The 17,042-nt window shown below is 41.7% G+C and overlaps 1 protein-coding gene across 2 annotated transcripts in view; it reads right to left on the bottom strand.

The window, feature by feature from the left end:
* Window positions 1–14,044, bottom strand: part of IL15 (interleukin 15) — an 89,075-nt gene extending 75,031 nt beyond the window's left edge. Inside the window, exon 1 of one of the 2 annotated variants that reach the window (XM_075257873.1) lies at window positions 14,006–14,044. The gene's annotated coding sequence lies outside the window, so the exon portion shown is untranslated. Of the gene's footprint in view, window positions 1–8,380; window positions 8,442–14,005 lie in introns of those variants that run through there. The other variant, XM_075257881.1, reaches the window with a different exon arrangement.
* Window positions 14,045–17,042: the final 2,998 nt, after the last annotated feature.

Here is a 17,042-nt window from a genome sequence, read left to right as displayed (position 1 = left end):
CTCATTGTTTGTGACAAATTACATTTTCTTTTTCCAGGTATGTTTAAAATTGACAAACTGCCAATTTGGATTAAAGGTGTTTGCCCATGTCAATTTGCCTGCAGTGCCTGGAGCAGATCAGATAATGTGCAAATGCATGTACACAAACCACAGAGGGTTAGTGTGTGTTTACACAGAGAGATAACAGCCCTGGCTTTCTCAGAAGCTGAGATAAGAGCAGTGTAATATAGTATATAGTGTATGAACATAAATTCATAACAGTCGCAAAGCCATGTCATTTACCGGAATAAAAAGAGGCCTATATTTTAATCAAGGTTACAATCTATCTATGTGCCAAATTTCATTCAAATCTGTTCAGCCGTTTTTGCGTGATTGAGTAACAAACATAATTAGTAAATAAATAAATTAGTAATAGTAATAATAATAGTAATTAGTATAGTATTAGTATTAGTATAGTATTAGTATTTGTATTAGTATAGTATTAGTATACAGGGCCAGCTCCAGGTTTTTATGGGCCCTTGGGCAACAGAGCCTCAGTGGGCCCCCTTGTAAAGGAGGCGGGGGAGTCGAGACACTGTACATCGCAGATGAAGCGAGTGACGTCACGCAGGAGTGTGGCGTCACCAACGCCATACCTCCCAATTTTTAAAGAGTAGAAAGAGGGGCAAAATGTGCGGCGCCCTCTGCGCGCTGTGGCAAATTTGGCTCCACCCACTTTTATGTTGACCCCGCCCATTCTCATTCATTTATCATGTGCTCCCACACAGTATGATCCTCCTACAGTCACCCATAAATTATATGCCCCCCTCCATCTCTCCCCCAGTTTCATATACACCCTTCCTCTGCCCCCAGTTTCATGTCCCCCCCTCCATCTCTGTCCCCAGTTTCATCACGTTCTCCCCCTTCATCTGTCCACAGTTTCATGTCCCCCGTCTCTGCCCCAGTGTCATGCTGTTCCACCCCCTATCTGCCCCATTGTCATGCTGTTCCCCCCTCCCCTTCATTTGCCCCTCCAGTTTCATTGGGCCCCCTCCATCTCTGTCCCCAGTTTCATGCCGTTCTCTCCCCACCCCCTTCATCTTCCCCAGTGTCATGCCATTCCCCCCCTCCCCTTCATTTGCCCCCCAGTTTCATGGACCCCCTTCATTATGTTCCACCTTAATATTTAATACAAAACAAACACTTACACTCACCTTCCATCGCTCCCCCGACACTCACCTTCCATCGCTCCCCCGACACTCCTGTCGATGTGATGACGTCATCGCGCCTACACACGCAAGCCGGGCCGCAGCTTTAAAGCAGGAGCTGAGCTCACAGCTCCTGCTTTAATTGCCTATGTATTCAGCTCATCGGTGTCCGAGGCCCCGGCACTTGCCCGACTATGCCGTGCACTGACGCCGGCCCTGTTAGTATAGTATTAGTATAGTACAGTATTAGTATTAGTATAGTATATTAGTATATTAGTATAGTAGGAGGATTAGTAGGATTAGTAGGATCTCTTAAGCATAGTTACTAACATTTTGGAAAGAAAGGCCGGCTCCCAAGCTTGTCTGGCATTAATTTCTATTTCTATTTTCATATACCGTAGACATACTGAAGGGATGAGATGGCATCTAGGTGTTCGGTCAACCAGTCCCTGGGCCTCATCTTATCTATCGCACTGCAGGAGTCCCAAGAACCAATCACCCAGCAGTATCTTTCTGCTGCCTGCCTGACATTTGCCGCTGTGTGGGCACATACTCATTGCCCACAGAGCTAAGAGGATCCTAGTTCAAGGTAAGGGTAAAGCACAAGACTACTGAGACGGCCCAAGGACAGAGACAAGCAGAGCCAAGGGCCCGGCAAGGAAAGGGCTAACCGACAATCTTCTATTGGAAAATACATTTATGTTGTTCACATTTGAATCCGAGGGCAAGTGTCATGTAATATTTGCATGTATATTTCCCGAATTAATACACTACCCCAGTCCTACACTGTATATATATACATAGTGGGCAAAATAAGTATGGAACACGTCACCAATTTACTAAGTAAATATATTGCTAAAGGTGCTATTGACATGAGATTCACACCAGATGTTGGTAACAACCCAACCAATCCACACAGGCAAAGACATCAAACCACAGATGTCCATAAATGAAGTTATGTGTAATAATGAGAAATAACACAGGAATAAAGTATTGAACACATGAAGAAAAAAAGAAAAAAAAAAAAAAAAAAGGAAAGTCATGACACGAACTGAAATCTATCAGACATTAGAAAGCAATCCTGCCACTTAGTGACAAATAATATCATCTGGTTCACCTGTCTATAAAAAGGCGTCTCATTACTGAGCTGCTGCAGAAGAAACATCTCATGATGGCTAAAACCTCAAGACTAGGGTTGAGTGATCAGGATCAGAAAAGATCGGATTCCAATCGGCGATCGAGCAAATTTCACGATTGCGATCGGAATTCCGATCCCGATCTTTTTAGGCAGGATCGAGGTTATTTCCCACAATGCTTTGCTACTGGCCAAGCATTGTGGGAAAAGCTAAATAGAATTGAGCGAGTACTATTCGAAACTGCCGTTTCGAATAGCACACTCTCATAGGAATGAATGGATGCAGCGGCACACAGCCTGTATCTAGCCACTTAACCCCCTGCGCGCCAGCTGCATCCATTCATTCTAATGGGAGCGTGCTATTCGAAATGGCAGTTTCAAATAGTACTTGCTCATAAATTAGCTTTTCCTAGCTAACTAGCTAACATCTCTAGTAGCTAACACTTACCTGCACAGATCCGCTGACGCTCCCCGTTCTACTCGGTCCGGTTCTCTCTCATACAGACCTAGGAAGAAGGCGGGGCTTGTGGCTTAGGAGAGTGTGGGCGGGTACTGGGAATGGAGACGTGAGTGAGGCAAAAAGCCCTGCCTTCTCTCAGCATCTCTAACACTAGCCTGAGAGGCGGGGGCGTGCATGGCGCTCAGAAGGCCTATAAATGAGCGAGAAGAGGAGCGAGAACATCGGGCAGTGTCAGCGATCTGTGCAGGTAAGTGGAAACCAAGGGGGACTAAGTAGCCAGAGGATTTTTTTTTAATCACTACACAGCGTGGAGTCTAAAAATTAAAGCGTTCAATTTTTGGATTCCATGCTGTATAGTAAATAGGATCGTTTTTAAAATTCGATCTTCAATTATTAAAAAAAATCCCATTGACTTGCATTAGGATCGGAATTGGGATCGGGTTAGAATGGAAAATGATCGGAAATCGGATTTTAAAAACAATCCTGAAATCTCAAGATCGACTCAACCCAACTCAAGACCTTTGCTGTAAAACATGGCATTGGTTAGAGGAAAAAAATTCCAAAACTATTGAAGGTTCCAGTGAGCACTGTTGGAGCCATAATGCAGAAGTGCAATTAAAAGGACCAACGAACCGGATTCGATCGTAAATCCGGTAATGAGGAACTGCGCTCTTCTCAATGATTGGATAATACGGTTTTATTACTCAACGAACTCACACACAACGCGTTTCGGGCGTCAAACCACGCCCTTCCATCTTCCCAGCGGTAAAGTAACTATTACACCTGAAGAAGGGCGTGGTTTGACGCCCGAAACGCGTTGTGTGTGAGTTCGTTGAGTAATAAAACCATATTATCCAATCATTGAGAAGAGCGCAGTTCCTCATTACCGGATTTACGATCGAATCTGGTTCGTTGGTCCTTTTAATTGCATAATTCGACGCCCGTGTTGGTGTTAGGAACGTTGCTGCTCCAGTCGAAGAGAAGCCTTGTGGGTGTCTCATACTGTTATTTCGAAGTTGTGACTTGGGCTCACAACCTGTTAAGGTGAGCGCCATTCCCCTGTCACTTAAACCAATCTCTGAGAGAATTACTACACTACGGTTTGCTCGGTGTCTATATTCCTTTTTGTCTTCGAGATAATGCAGAAGTGGAAAGAACAACATTTCACCATAAACCGGCCATGGGCACTCCCCACAAAATTTTAGAGAGAGGAGTAAAAAGAATTATTAGAAGAGTTGTCCATAAGCCAAGGACAACCTGTGGAGAGCTACAGAAAGAACTGGAATCAATAGGTACAATTATTTTAAAGAAAACAATAGGTAATGTGCTCAACCCCCATGGCCTATATACAGGATCACCACACAAGACTCCATTGCTGAACAAAAAGAATTGTTCTGATACAGTAAGTATTTGATATAGTGTATGAAATACTTATTTTCCCCACTGTATGCTGGCCAAAGGCTCTTCAAATTACCTCAAAAGACCAGACCACTAGTGAAGTTTGGAGGTGGGAACATCATAGTTATGGGTCGTTTTTTGGCATACGGCACAGGCAAAATTCACATAATTGAATGAAGGATGAATGGACAAATGTACTGAGATATTTTTGACAAAAATCTGCTGCAAACTACCAGGATGATGTAGATGAAATAAGAGCAGACATTTCAGCAACACAATAATCCCAAATACACAGCCAAGGGAACTCTCAATTGGTTTCAGAGAAAGAAAATAAAGCTGCTAGAATTGGCAAGCCGATCACTTGACATGAATCTAATAGATCTTTGGAAGGAACTAAAGTGCAGAGTTCATAGAAGGAGTCCATCAAATGTCTCCTTTTCATCTGCCCCCAGTTTAATGTACATCCTTCATCTGCCCCCAGTTTAATGACCCCCTTCATTTGCCCCCAGTTTAATGTCTCCATTTCATCTGCCCCCAGTTTAATGTCTCCATTTCATCTGCCCCTAGTTTAATGTCCCCCTCCATCTGCCCCCCAGTTTAATGTACCCCTTCATCTGCCCCTGGTTTAATGTCTCTCCTCCATCTTCCACCAGTGTAATGTCTCCTCTCCATCGTCTCACAGTTTAATGCCCCCCTTCATCTGTCCCCAGTTTAATGTCACCCCTCCATTTGCCCCAAAAGTTTAACAATACAAACACTGATACTGATCTCTCCTCGCTCCCCTGCTGCTCTGTGAAGTCTCTTCTCCCGTAGGGTTCATGGAGTTGAAGACGTGATATGAGTGACATCATCATATCGTGCCTACAGCTCCCAGGGACAGGAGTACACAGGGATGTGCTTCACACAGAGTGGTCAGGCAGGAGCTGTCTATGGACAGCTTCTGCTTCATCATTGTATCTAACTCATTTGCGTCCTCTGGACGCAGGTGAGTTGAAACCACGACATACCTCCCATTCACCGGGACAGCGGATAGGACCCAGAATCCAGGGCTGTCTCACTGAATTCGGGATGTTTGGGAGGTATGAGTAATAGGGTCCATATAAAGTTGCAGCACAGTGGCTCTCTGTCTTATCATGGTTTGCAAATTTTTATGAATATATTTCTCCTCTTAACTTGTATATTATATGGAAGTGGCTGAAACATCAGGAGTTAATCTTCATATAAAGACAAGCCCTCTATCATGTCTTCCCTGTGGACACAGGGTTTTCTAGTAAATGTCAAGAGGTTTTAATTATTTCCTGCATGTGAAGCCTGTACTCATTTAATCATTCGTGACTATTTGTCATCTTTCTCAGTGTTCTGCAAATGGTTCAATATACAAAGCTGTTAAGACTTACATGTGCAAGTCATGTAAGAGGCCAGAATAATTGAACATGGCCTTTAGTTCCTTTCCTCTCAGAAGTCTGTTCTCATTAGAAGACATGCTGTACAGTCTGAAATACTTTGTTCACTTCCCAGAAGCAGCGTATACTGTACATCATAATACATATATCAGAAGAATGCAGGTACTAAGATCCACTTTTGCCCAAAATTAGGTTTTTAAAAGCAAAGGTATGCGGTAATATTTTGATGCACATGAAAGAGGTGCAAAACGGCCATGAACAAAGTCAATTTTTCACATATGTCTTGCACCCGAGGCACCTGTTTCAGGTGTATTGAGGGATCCATGAAATGACTTGGCCTATAATTTGACAGTCCATGAAATCTGACCATTAAAATAATAGTCATGTGAATAGTTCCCATTCACTGGCAGTGAAGGACGCACCTAGGTTTTAGAGGAGGAAAATAGGGAAAAAAATTTTTGAAGCAAAAACTGGTAAAATATTTAATATATGGGAGTTGTAGTTTTGCAACAGCTGCAAGGCCACATTGACAGGTGACCCTGCAGCTGTACAGGGATGCATAGAGTGTTTTTTTTGAGGGGCCAGGTGTACTTTTTAGTTTACCATTTTGGGGAATATCTATTGCTTAGATCACCTTTTATTGAAAAAAAAAACGGTGGTTTATGATATATGATTTTCTACTTTTATATATATATTCTAGGGACAGGAGGTGATTTAGAACTTTTATTTATTTCATATTTTTATTATATATTTTTAAAGCTTTTTTTTTTTTTTTTTTTTTACTATTTTATTCCCCCCCCGGGGCTTGAGCCTGCGGTCACTTGATTGCAAGTCCCATAGACGGCAATACAACTGTATTGCCGTCTATGGGACATTCTGTCTATTAGTATTACGGCTGGTCATAGACCCAGCCGCAATACTAATATATAGCAGTGACAGGCCTGGGAGCCTCATTAGGCCCCTGGCTCTCACCCGAACAGGTCGGCTTCTGCGATATCGCCGCGCAGGAGCCGGCCTGCAACTTTAGAGGTATGGGGCCGGTGGGGACCGGCCCCGGGGGAGAAGGGGCCACCGATACTGACCCGGCATCCGCTGTACGCTGTACTAGAGAGGCGGATGCCGGGGAGGGATAGACGCCGGGGCCTGAGACATCGCTGCGCTCCTCTGCCCTGCATGAAGCCAGCGGCGGGGGGATGGAGGAGCGGAATAGCATCACTCCTCCCGCTGCTGGCTTCATGCAGGGCAGAGGAGCGCAGCGATGTCGCAGGCCCCGGCACCTGTAATGGCGTCTATCACTTGCCGGCTTCCGCCTCTCTATTACAGCGGATGTCGGGCAGCCACATTCGGCCTATAAGACGCACCCTTCTTTTACCCCCAAATTTGGGGGAAAATAAGTGCGTCTTATAGTCCGAAAAATACGGTAAATACTGCTGCTCTTAAAAATACAGAAGTCACAAGGCCAGTTTTCACTGTCAAGTGAATGTAGCGTAAGAGTCAACTCATATCAAGTATTTTACGTCCGTTTAATGGACACGAACAATGGATGCAAGAATCGGACACAAACAGATAACCATCTGTTTACAAAGAGATAAAAAAAGAAAAACGGATTTGTTTGCATCTGTTGTATACTATACGTTTTGTCAATCAGAAAAAACATGCACAAGCAGATCCTTTTTTTTTTTTATAGATCTCTTATATCCATTTGTGTCATTTTTTGCATCCATTAAATGGATCTACTAATCAGACGAGAAAAAAAAAACGTGATGTGACACTTATTCAGGTTTATTATTTTGTCTCCACAGGGAATTTATTAAGACTGGCATTTCCTACCCCAGGTTTCATGAATTGCCCTACTGGTGCGAGATGTATTCGATTTATTAAGAGGCTCAGGGCTCTGAATAATTCTTAGGCACCGTGGGAGGTCCAGTGTGCCAATGGTGACATCTATGCCAGTCCGGGATTGGCGTAAATTTCTGGTCTAACACATGCCAGTTTTCTGGTAAATTAGCCTGCCCCCAATATCCGTGCAAGATAATTATTAGAGATGAGCGAACAGTAAAATGTTCCAGATTCAATATTCATATCGAGTAGCCCCTCAATATTCGACTACTCGAATCGAATATCGAACCCTATTATAGACTATGGGGGGAAAATGCTCGTTTCAGGGGTAGGCAACGTTCGATCAAATTACACTTACCAAGTCCATGAGTGAGGGTCGGGCTGGATCCTCCGAGAAGTCTTCTCCGTGCAGCGTCCCCGCAGCGTCTTCCGGCTCTGAATTCATCGGGCCTGGGCAGAGCCGACTGCACATGTCCGCACTACAAGCGGGCATGCGCAGTCGGCTCTGCCCAGGTCCGATACCTGGCAGAGTGAATTCAGAGCCGGAAGACGCCACGGGGAAGCTGCACAGAGAAGACTTCTAAAGGTAGGAGAAGAACCAGCGTTGATTGGCCGAATGCTATACAGTCGGCCAATCAGCGCTGGTTCTGCATCAAACTTTTCCATTCGAATAGCGAGTGGTACTCGATCGAGTACGAGTATTTGGAATACCGTAGTATTCGATTGAATACCTACTCAATCGAATACTACTCGCTCATCTCTAATAATTATGTCTGCATTGCTTTGTTAGTTGATAGCCCCAAAGGTTTGTTCACAACAGTTTGTTAAGCATTGTAGACTGGACAGACTTACTTAAATACAACAACTGTATATACAACAATACAGCAATATTAATACAACTTTATGAATATATTGCACATGAAACATTCCACAACATTCGTAGTGTTTGTTTCCTCACCTTATTCAAGATACTTGTTTGCTGGGATTGGATGAGAACACTCTTGTTTATAATCAGAGGCTGCAGATCGGTACGTAGTCCGTCCTGCTCTCAGCAGAGAAGTGGATACAATCCTATCAAGTCCAGGAAATGCTCTGTGAGCCAAAGAGCCTGGACTGATGCATAATAAGTTGTAGTAAATTTCCAGAGAGATTTCTACTCATACGTCAAAACTGCAGGCGTGAGTGGTTGAGTGATGTGTCGTCTCTGTGCATCATCAAGCATGAACAACAAGAAGACTAAGGAACACACAAGAAGAGGGAAATTAGGACAATGGGGAACTGGATGTCCCCCTAAAGCCTCCTTGTGAATGAAGCACCTTGTGTGATTACAGTCCCGGCATCCCCACAGCAGTGAACGAGCGCTGGTCATGCAAGTGCACAGGTGCTCCATTAACAAGGAGGCTTTAGGAGAAATTTTGGTCCACCGTTCTCCTGATCTAGTGGTCAGGCCTCCAGCAATCGGACACATCCCATAACCACAAGAAAGGGGATGTGCCCATAACACCACAACCCCTTTAATCTCTGACTAAAAGGTTTGAATCAGGGGACATGACCAGAATATATGAGGTAGAACTCCCTCTATCGATCCACGCTTCCGACAAGTACCAGATATGGAAAGTTAGCATGTGTTACCAGGACATGATCAGATTATTATATCGATTGTCTTTGTAGTTGGAACACATAAAGGTGTTAGCTGTAGTTAGAGGCAAAGACATACCTAGAAAGGCAGCCATTTCTTTATGTATGGAATCATTCAAAGCTGATCTGGAAAAGGGTCTAACGTTAAGGTCTTACTTAGCAAGCCGCAGCCAAAAAACGCTGTGTAAAAAAACATGCTGGAAATGCATCACTTTCCTCTGTGACTTTTCTACCTCTATTATACCTCTAACAGAAAACCACAGTGTTCCGTAGATATAATTGACATGCTGCGATTTGCAAAACCACACATATTTGTGAAATTGAAGCATTTCTGCTGCAGATTTTTTTCTGCAATGTGTGGGATTTGCCAGAATCCCATCTACTTCTCAGGTACTGTATAATGCCACTTTTTCACAACGTGGGGCCCCAGCCTAAAAGTATTGTATAAATATCTAAAATCAATCCTTAGGTGGAGGTTTCTGATTTAGTTGCTCAAAGGGAGTGGAAATAGAAACCCATGGGGCACCAAATAAAATTATTAGTGGTAAAAGCATCATAGAAAGCATAGCGGGGCAACACGGTGGCTCAGTGGTTAGGACTGCAGTCTTGCAGCGCTGGAGTCCTGGGGTCCAATCCCGCCAGGAACAACATCTGTAAGGAGTTTGTATGTTCTCTCCGTGTTTGCATGGATTTCCTCCCATACTCCAAAGACATACTGATAGGGGAAAAAAAGTACATTGTGATCCCTATATGGGGCTCATAATCTACATTTCAAACAAAAAAAGAAAGCATAGTGGTCTTAGAACAGACCATCCAGTGTCCTAAGTACTGGGGTCTTTTCAGACCCCAAAGTATAATGATCAGGGGCACAGGGGAAGTTGGAAAACATAAAAACCAGTGTTACTCACTTCTCCTGTGCTCTAGTGTGACTTCCAGCAATCTTCAGGCCTCTTTGGTGCCATTACAGACAGACGTTATGTTTTGCGATTATGGCCTGACCCATGTAACGACATTGAGGAGTTCTGAAAGCAGCAGGGTGTGCACCAGAGCACAGTATAGGTAAGTAACACTGTTTTTTTATGTTCCCTCACCTCCCCTGAGTCTCTGATTATTATGCTCTGGGGTTTGAAAAGACCCCAGAGTATAATAATTGTTAGTGGGTGGTCCACTATGGGGCATAATACTGTGTGCAGGGGCCACTGTGTAACATAATACGGTATGCAAGAGCCACTGTGGGACATAATACAGTATGCAGGGGCCACTATTGGACATAATACCATGTGCAGGGGTTATTGTGAGGCATAATACCGTGTGGAGGGGCCGCTATGGGACATTATACTGTGTGGAGAAGCCGCTATTGGACATTACACCGTGTGAGGAAAGGGAGCACTATGCCATGGGGGTGGGGGAGGTGCATTATTTGCTAGTTACGTCCCTGGCCCAGACCCTCCCTGCTAATATCAGGCCATTCAAGGTTACATGGCAGACTGAACACAGAAAAAAGTTTGCATGGTGTCAACCATAATTTTTAATATATATCTCTATCTACCTAATGTAGGCTGGAAGTTTTGACCAAGCCAGTGTTCACCTGAAATGCACAAGACAATAATATTTTTGTATATTGGGCACTGCCAGATCTTCATAGATTTTGCTAATTTGCATTTTGCTTACCAATTCTATGTTGTTTATGTGCCCAGTTGAAGTGGAGAATATATGATTATAGAATAGAAGCCTTACATTCCCTATCAGATACTGAAATGGCAAGGTCTGAAAGACATACATACATTTTGGCATCTTATGTATGAGGGATGTTTAGGGGCAGAGCATTGGTTTTGATTATAAAGTATATACTTGCATATCTCCACAAACATGAAGGCACGATAAGTATGTTAGCTTATCTCCTCTACTGATACAACCTAATGTTTTTCTATTACTGTTTAACTGTATTGACCTTTAACCTATTGCAACTTTTCCTTTATATTGTGATTATATATTGTTGTTCTACTATTGATAACTTATGACATCCCTACAGTGTTTTGTTTGCAATTTCACTTAAAGGACAGGGTATCAACATATGATTAGTGAGAGCCCAACACCCAGAAAACCCAGTTGAAGGGGCTGCAGTATTGAAGTGGGATCATTCTGTAGCTCACTTCCATTCAAGTGAATGAGATTGAGTTACTATACCCAGGCACAATGCTTTATACAGGACTGTGCATGGTATACAGTGAAGAAGCTGCAGTGCTCCCCCTGAGTAATAAACATCTTCAATCAGCTAGTCGGTGGAGGTGCCGGGTGGCAGACTGGTCTGATTAATAATCCTGAGAATAGCCATCAAGATAAAAATTTATGAATATCCATTTAAAAACATTTCAGAAGTAAAAAAATGTGAAATTTACAGTAATACAATGTAATAAAAAACAAAATAAATATTAAAGGTGATAAGTGATACAGTACATGTGTATAGGCCAGAGTTATTTACAAAATTCACTGTAAAATGTGATATGATAATAATTACAATGATACAATAAAGCACCAAAGAAAATTATAAATCCCATATCCAGACCTAGTGTCCTAGGCAGTGCCAGATTTACCAATAGGCTAACTAGGCTTCAGCCTAGGGCCTCAAGATTGAGAGGCCTACATTCAAATTGTTAGCAAAATTAAAATTACACTATTCTAAAAACAGTGAACACTAAAACACAGCCGAAAATAAGGAGAAATTCTACGTATATGACTAATAAACAAACATAAAAATGTATTGGTTAAGATTGTGGTGGAGCTACCACCAGAGGGCAGCAACAACTTGCCCGCAACATACAAAAACTGGAAGCTGACGTAAGTCACTCTCTCTTCTACTTTGTATTCGATGCGGTGAGCAGCAACGAAGGATCGCGCTCTCGACAATAAAGTATTTGTTCAGCTAATCTAAGAATGTGTAAAAGATTTTAAAGTGGCGCTTGCAAATTCAAGAAAAAGAAGCTATAAGGGTATGAGGCATAGAAGCTAACGCCGATTACTGCTTACATGCATGTGCCAACTAGTACTACTCTATTGGAAGCAATGCAGCACGTTGTATGTGAGGACACGGCTGCTGCACCAACTCATAGTGAAAATATGGAAATGGAAGATGTCAACCAAAATCTTACTGAAGAACTATTTCATTTCCACACATATGTGAGACAAACACATAAACCTTCAAAAAATTCCACATTGTCGAATACAGACTTGAATAAAATAATATTCAAAGAAAATATTCAAGTGGCCTTCCCCAATGTGGAATCAATCTTACGGCTGTGTCTCAGTTTAATAGTCACTAATTGTACTGGAGAAAGGTCATTTTCAATACTTAAAAATATCAAAAATCAATTAAGAAGCACAATGACCCAGACGAGGTTGTCTTCATTTGAGTATTTTGTGCATCGAAAATGAGACCTTCAGAAAAATAGATTTTGATGAACTTATAGAAAAATTCTGTGTGAAAAAGTTTAGAAAGAAATTCTTCTAATCTACTATTTTGTTTTAAATGTATACTTGGATTGAATCAGTTCTTAAATAAAATAACTATTAACATAAAATTTAATATGATATACAATTTGATATTTTCTTTCTTGTGATCTGGATTTTGTTTGAATAAAGTTCCATTTTTGGTTTAGTTTAAGACTTAAAATTCATAATAATTCATACTTAAACTATTTCAATTATGAAATAATTTTATCTGAATTGAATTTGGTTTAATCCTCAATGTATTGAATATATTTAATTTAATTTGATAGAAAATATGCAGATTTTTATTGCGTATTTTATTTTCGTAGTCAAAGATTTTGATTATTTGAATTTTGTTTCTTTGTAAATGTTGTGTGTTATGTTTGATTAGTTATTGTTACAAGTACTATATATGGTGCTGAGAATAAATGTCCAAATAAGTGTTCTTGACTTTTTTTTTTTATTATCCATGTCACATTTTTTATAAAGGTTAGTACCAATAACAACATGTTTTATTTAACATATTGATATATCACAGTAATGATGTATTTTATTATCTCTCATGTAAATTACAAACTTGAAAATGGGAGGTGAAAGGGCCTCATAAGTGGAATAGCCTAGGGCCTCTTTTCATCTAAATCCGGCACTGGTCCTAGGAAAACCAATACAGCTCTTCTTGTGGGAAACATTCATAAAATACTAGCTTTCCTACATGACTTTACAGGCCTAACTGATGAAAATGTAAATAGTTCCTCAGCGTTGGGAGATACGGTATATAATTGTTATATTTCACATAGACATCTACTGTATCAACAGCTTAAGAAAAAGATGGGTGCAATGAACAGCACCCTAACAACTAACTAAGAGGATGCATCAAAACAGGTACATTACAACAAGATCCGTATATCAAGGAGTCACACTGCAGTTCACCATTGTTTACACCAGCTTGCACAGGCATTTAGTTGATCAGTACTAGATAAATAGATAGGAGATAGATAGATAGATAGATAGATAGATAGATGATAGATAGATAGATAGATAGATAGATAGATAGGAGATAGATAGATAGATAGATAGGAGATAGATAGATAGATAGTAGAAAGGGTTATATTGCCATTTATAGTCCTTTTTTTCAGTTGATAACATGTTATTTCTGCATATTCCTCTATCTTTCCCGAGAACATATCTAGCTAGAAATACAAGTCATTTTCTGAATTGCTTTTCTACATTGTATAACACACCCTTTATGTTTTCAATGCTGCAGCAACAATCACTATCACAAACTGTGACAATAACAACTTTCAATGAGCAGAGAATTCTTCACAAATCGCTATCCAGGGCACTGTGACACAACTGCTTCGAATAGTATTATTCGGGGTATTAAAGGGGTTTCCTAGCCCCCAGACATAATTTTAGGGAATGGCAGGGAATGCATTACAATATAAGAAATTATACTTACCTGCAGTCCCAGTCACATCTTCCTGGTCTATGGCTCTAGTATTCTGTTCGGACACTCCAATGTTAGTCAACAGTGTCTGACCTCTCTGGGTGTTTGGATGTGATATCACTACAGAGGAATGAGCACTAGAACCTCTGAAGAGATGACAATGAGATCAGTGATTGGCTGTACACAGGGGCCAAGGCTTATTATTGCTATAGTACTGGAACAGAAGACTGCTGCCATGGACTGCCATGGAAGCTCCAGCAAGGATGAAGGGGCCTAGGACAGGAAGGTATGTTTACTTTTTATTATTTCACCTTCATTTACCTGCCATTCCCTTAATTTTGTCTGGTGGTAGGAAAATCCCTTAAATGACAAGCAACAGATTTTATTTTCAGTTTTGCTTGAAATGATTTCTTCCTAGTAACATTTTGTAATGAAAGGAGTCTATTTGTGTATGTATTATTACAAAATCAAATATATATATATATATATATATATATATATATATATATATAGATATATATATAGATATATATATATCCTTAGTTAGTTAATGTATTGTATAGGCATGTGTTATACTGCATTGATATGATATAAGGAAAATGTTTGTTTTTGTACCGTGTTAGCCAGTGGGTATGAAATATAAAATATATTACATGTGTATGAAATATACATGCACATGGGTATGTACATGGGTATGAAATATAAAATACATTACATGTGATACGCACGTATCACATTGAAAGCAATAGGTAAAAAAGCCTCCCATTGATTTTAATGGGTAGCGCGCGTATGCTGGCACCCATTCAAGTCAATGGGATCTGTTTTTTACGCCACTCACTTTGAACGAGTTTACATTCAGAATGAGTGGAGCAGAAACTCCGTGTGAAGGCAGCCTTACAGTGTGCAGAAAGACTATTTTCTATCTGCTATTGTAAGCTTGTATGTGTTCTTTTTTTTTCACTATATTACTGTATTATCCATGCTGCTGAATTTCCCTATGGTGGGACTATTAAAGGATTATCTTATCTTCACTGACTGTCTCCTCCAAAGTTAGTGTTATTAACCTTTTCAATGCCCTACACTAAAAGGGATGCAAGTGTAGTATTTTATTTGCTCTAATCTACTATGGATGTAAATGTTAAATCATTCCCCTGCCAAGGCCAATTGGGATGGTCTCAATAATCCTTTCTCTGCCCTAGATCTGCAGGGATGCTGGTAATAAAATGTACTATACCTTAAACCAGACCTGGGCAAAGCCCGGCCCCGGGGCCATATCCGGCCCTCTGACTGATTCAGTCCGGCCCGCACAGCTTGACTAGAAGGGCGTGTCTAGGGGGCGTGTCTTAGTGCCGGCAGGAAGATGGAGACATGTGGTGTGTGTCATAAGGTATTGAGAGATGTAAGGTGAGATGCAGGCTGGAGAGTGTGTGTGTGTGTGTGTGTGTGTGTGTGTGTGTGTGTGTGTGTATGTCTATACAGTATGTGTCTGTCTGTCTGTGTGTCTCAGTAACCTAGGGACAGAGATGGAAAGGGAATGTTATACTGCGGCAGAGATGGCAGATGGAGGGGGGGACATGAGACTGGGGGAGAGATGGAGGGGACATGAATCTGGGGGCAGAGATGGAGGGGACATGAATCTGGGGGCAGAGATGGAGGGGACATGAATCTGGGGGCAGAGATGGAGGGGACATGAATCTGGGGGCAGAGATGGAGGGGACATGAATCTGGGGGCAGAGATGGAGGGGACATGAATCTGGGGGCAGAGATGGAGAGGACATGAATCTGGGGGCAGAGATGGCAGATGGAGGGGGAGATGGAGGGGAGGGACATGAAACTGGGGGGAGAGATGGAGGGGGGGCATGAAATGGGGCAAATAAAGGGGGATATGAAACTGAGGGAGAGATGGAGGGGGGGACATGAAACTGGGGGTAGATGAAGAGGGCACTTAAACTGGAGACAACTGGAGGGGGCATTAAATCGTGGAGGAAGCTGTAGGGGGACCTGTCTGCCTCTAGTTGCCCCCAGTTTAATGTCACCCTCCAGCTACCCCTACGGTTTATTGTCTGCTTCCACCTTCCCGATTTTAATGTCCCCCTCTAGTTGCCCCCAGTTTGATGTCCCACTCAAGCTGTCAATTTATTGCCCCCCTCCAACTACCCCCACTGTTTAATGTCCCCCTCCAGCTGCCCCAGTTTAATGTCCCCTCTAGTTTCCACCAGTTTACACTGGGGCACCAGGAGAGGGACTTAATACTGTGGGGCAGTTGGAAGGGAACATTATAATGTGGGGGCATATAATGTACGGGTGACTTTAGGAGGATTATACTTTGTGGGGGCACATGGAAAGATGATTGGGAATGGGCGGAGTCAATGTAGAAGTGGGTGGAGCTAAATTTGCCGTGACGAGGCCCTCTAGCATAGTTTCAATTTCTTATGCGGCCCCATGGGAAAATTAATTGCCCATCCCTGCCTTAAACCATCAGTAATACTGGGAGTCACACATTCTATGCTATAGACTACCAGGCCTCAGTGAAGTTTATGAAGTCTGTTGCAAAACTGAACTTAGTGCCATCAAAAAAATAGTGTCTACCAACTGGAATAAGATCACATTGTATTGAATCATTATGAGCCACAAAATTCTTATCCATTTATAAGTGACAGATAGAAGCTAAACAATCTATAAAAAATTATCTGTCAGGGTCTGCACCGCCCGCCCAGGAGAACTTTATACAATAATATGGGCATGTACTGTATATGCTATGCATTATTTAGTCAGGGACCATTCTTAGTTATTGATATACAGTACCCTCACACTCATAGAGGTTATATGTTTGGATTGTGTCCCAAGTGAATTACATATTATAATTTACACACTTATCATTGTACAGTTACTTGTAGAAACTACATATGCATTTATATGTTGCTTAAAACTCTCTGGGCATTATATATGTTCTCTGGGAAGTGAAAATGCTCTCATGTGCTGTTGTGTTCATTCCTATTTTTTCAGATACAGTCCTATGAAAAAGTTTGGGCACCCCTATTAATCTTAA

The sequence above is a fragment of the Leptodactylus fuscus genome, chromosome 1 (genome assembly GCF_031893055.1).
Source record: "Leptodactylus fuscus isolate aLepFus1 chromosome 1, aLepFus1.hap2, whole genome shotgun sequence".
NCBI classification, from domain to species: domain Eukaryota; kingdom Metazoa; phylum Chordata; class Amphibia; order Anura; family Leptodactylidae; genus Leptodactylus; species Leptodactylus fuscus.
The sequence above is the reverse complement of the archived record's forward strand: the minus strand, read 5'-3'. Positions and strand labels throughout refer to the sequence as shown.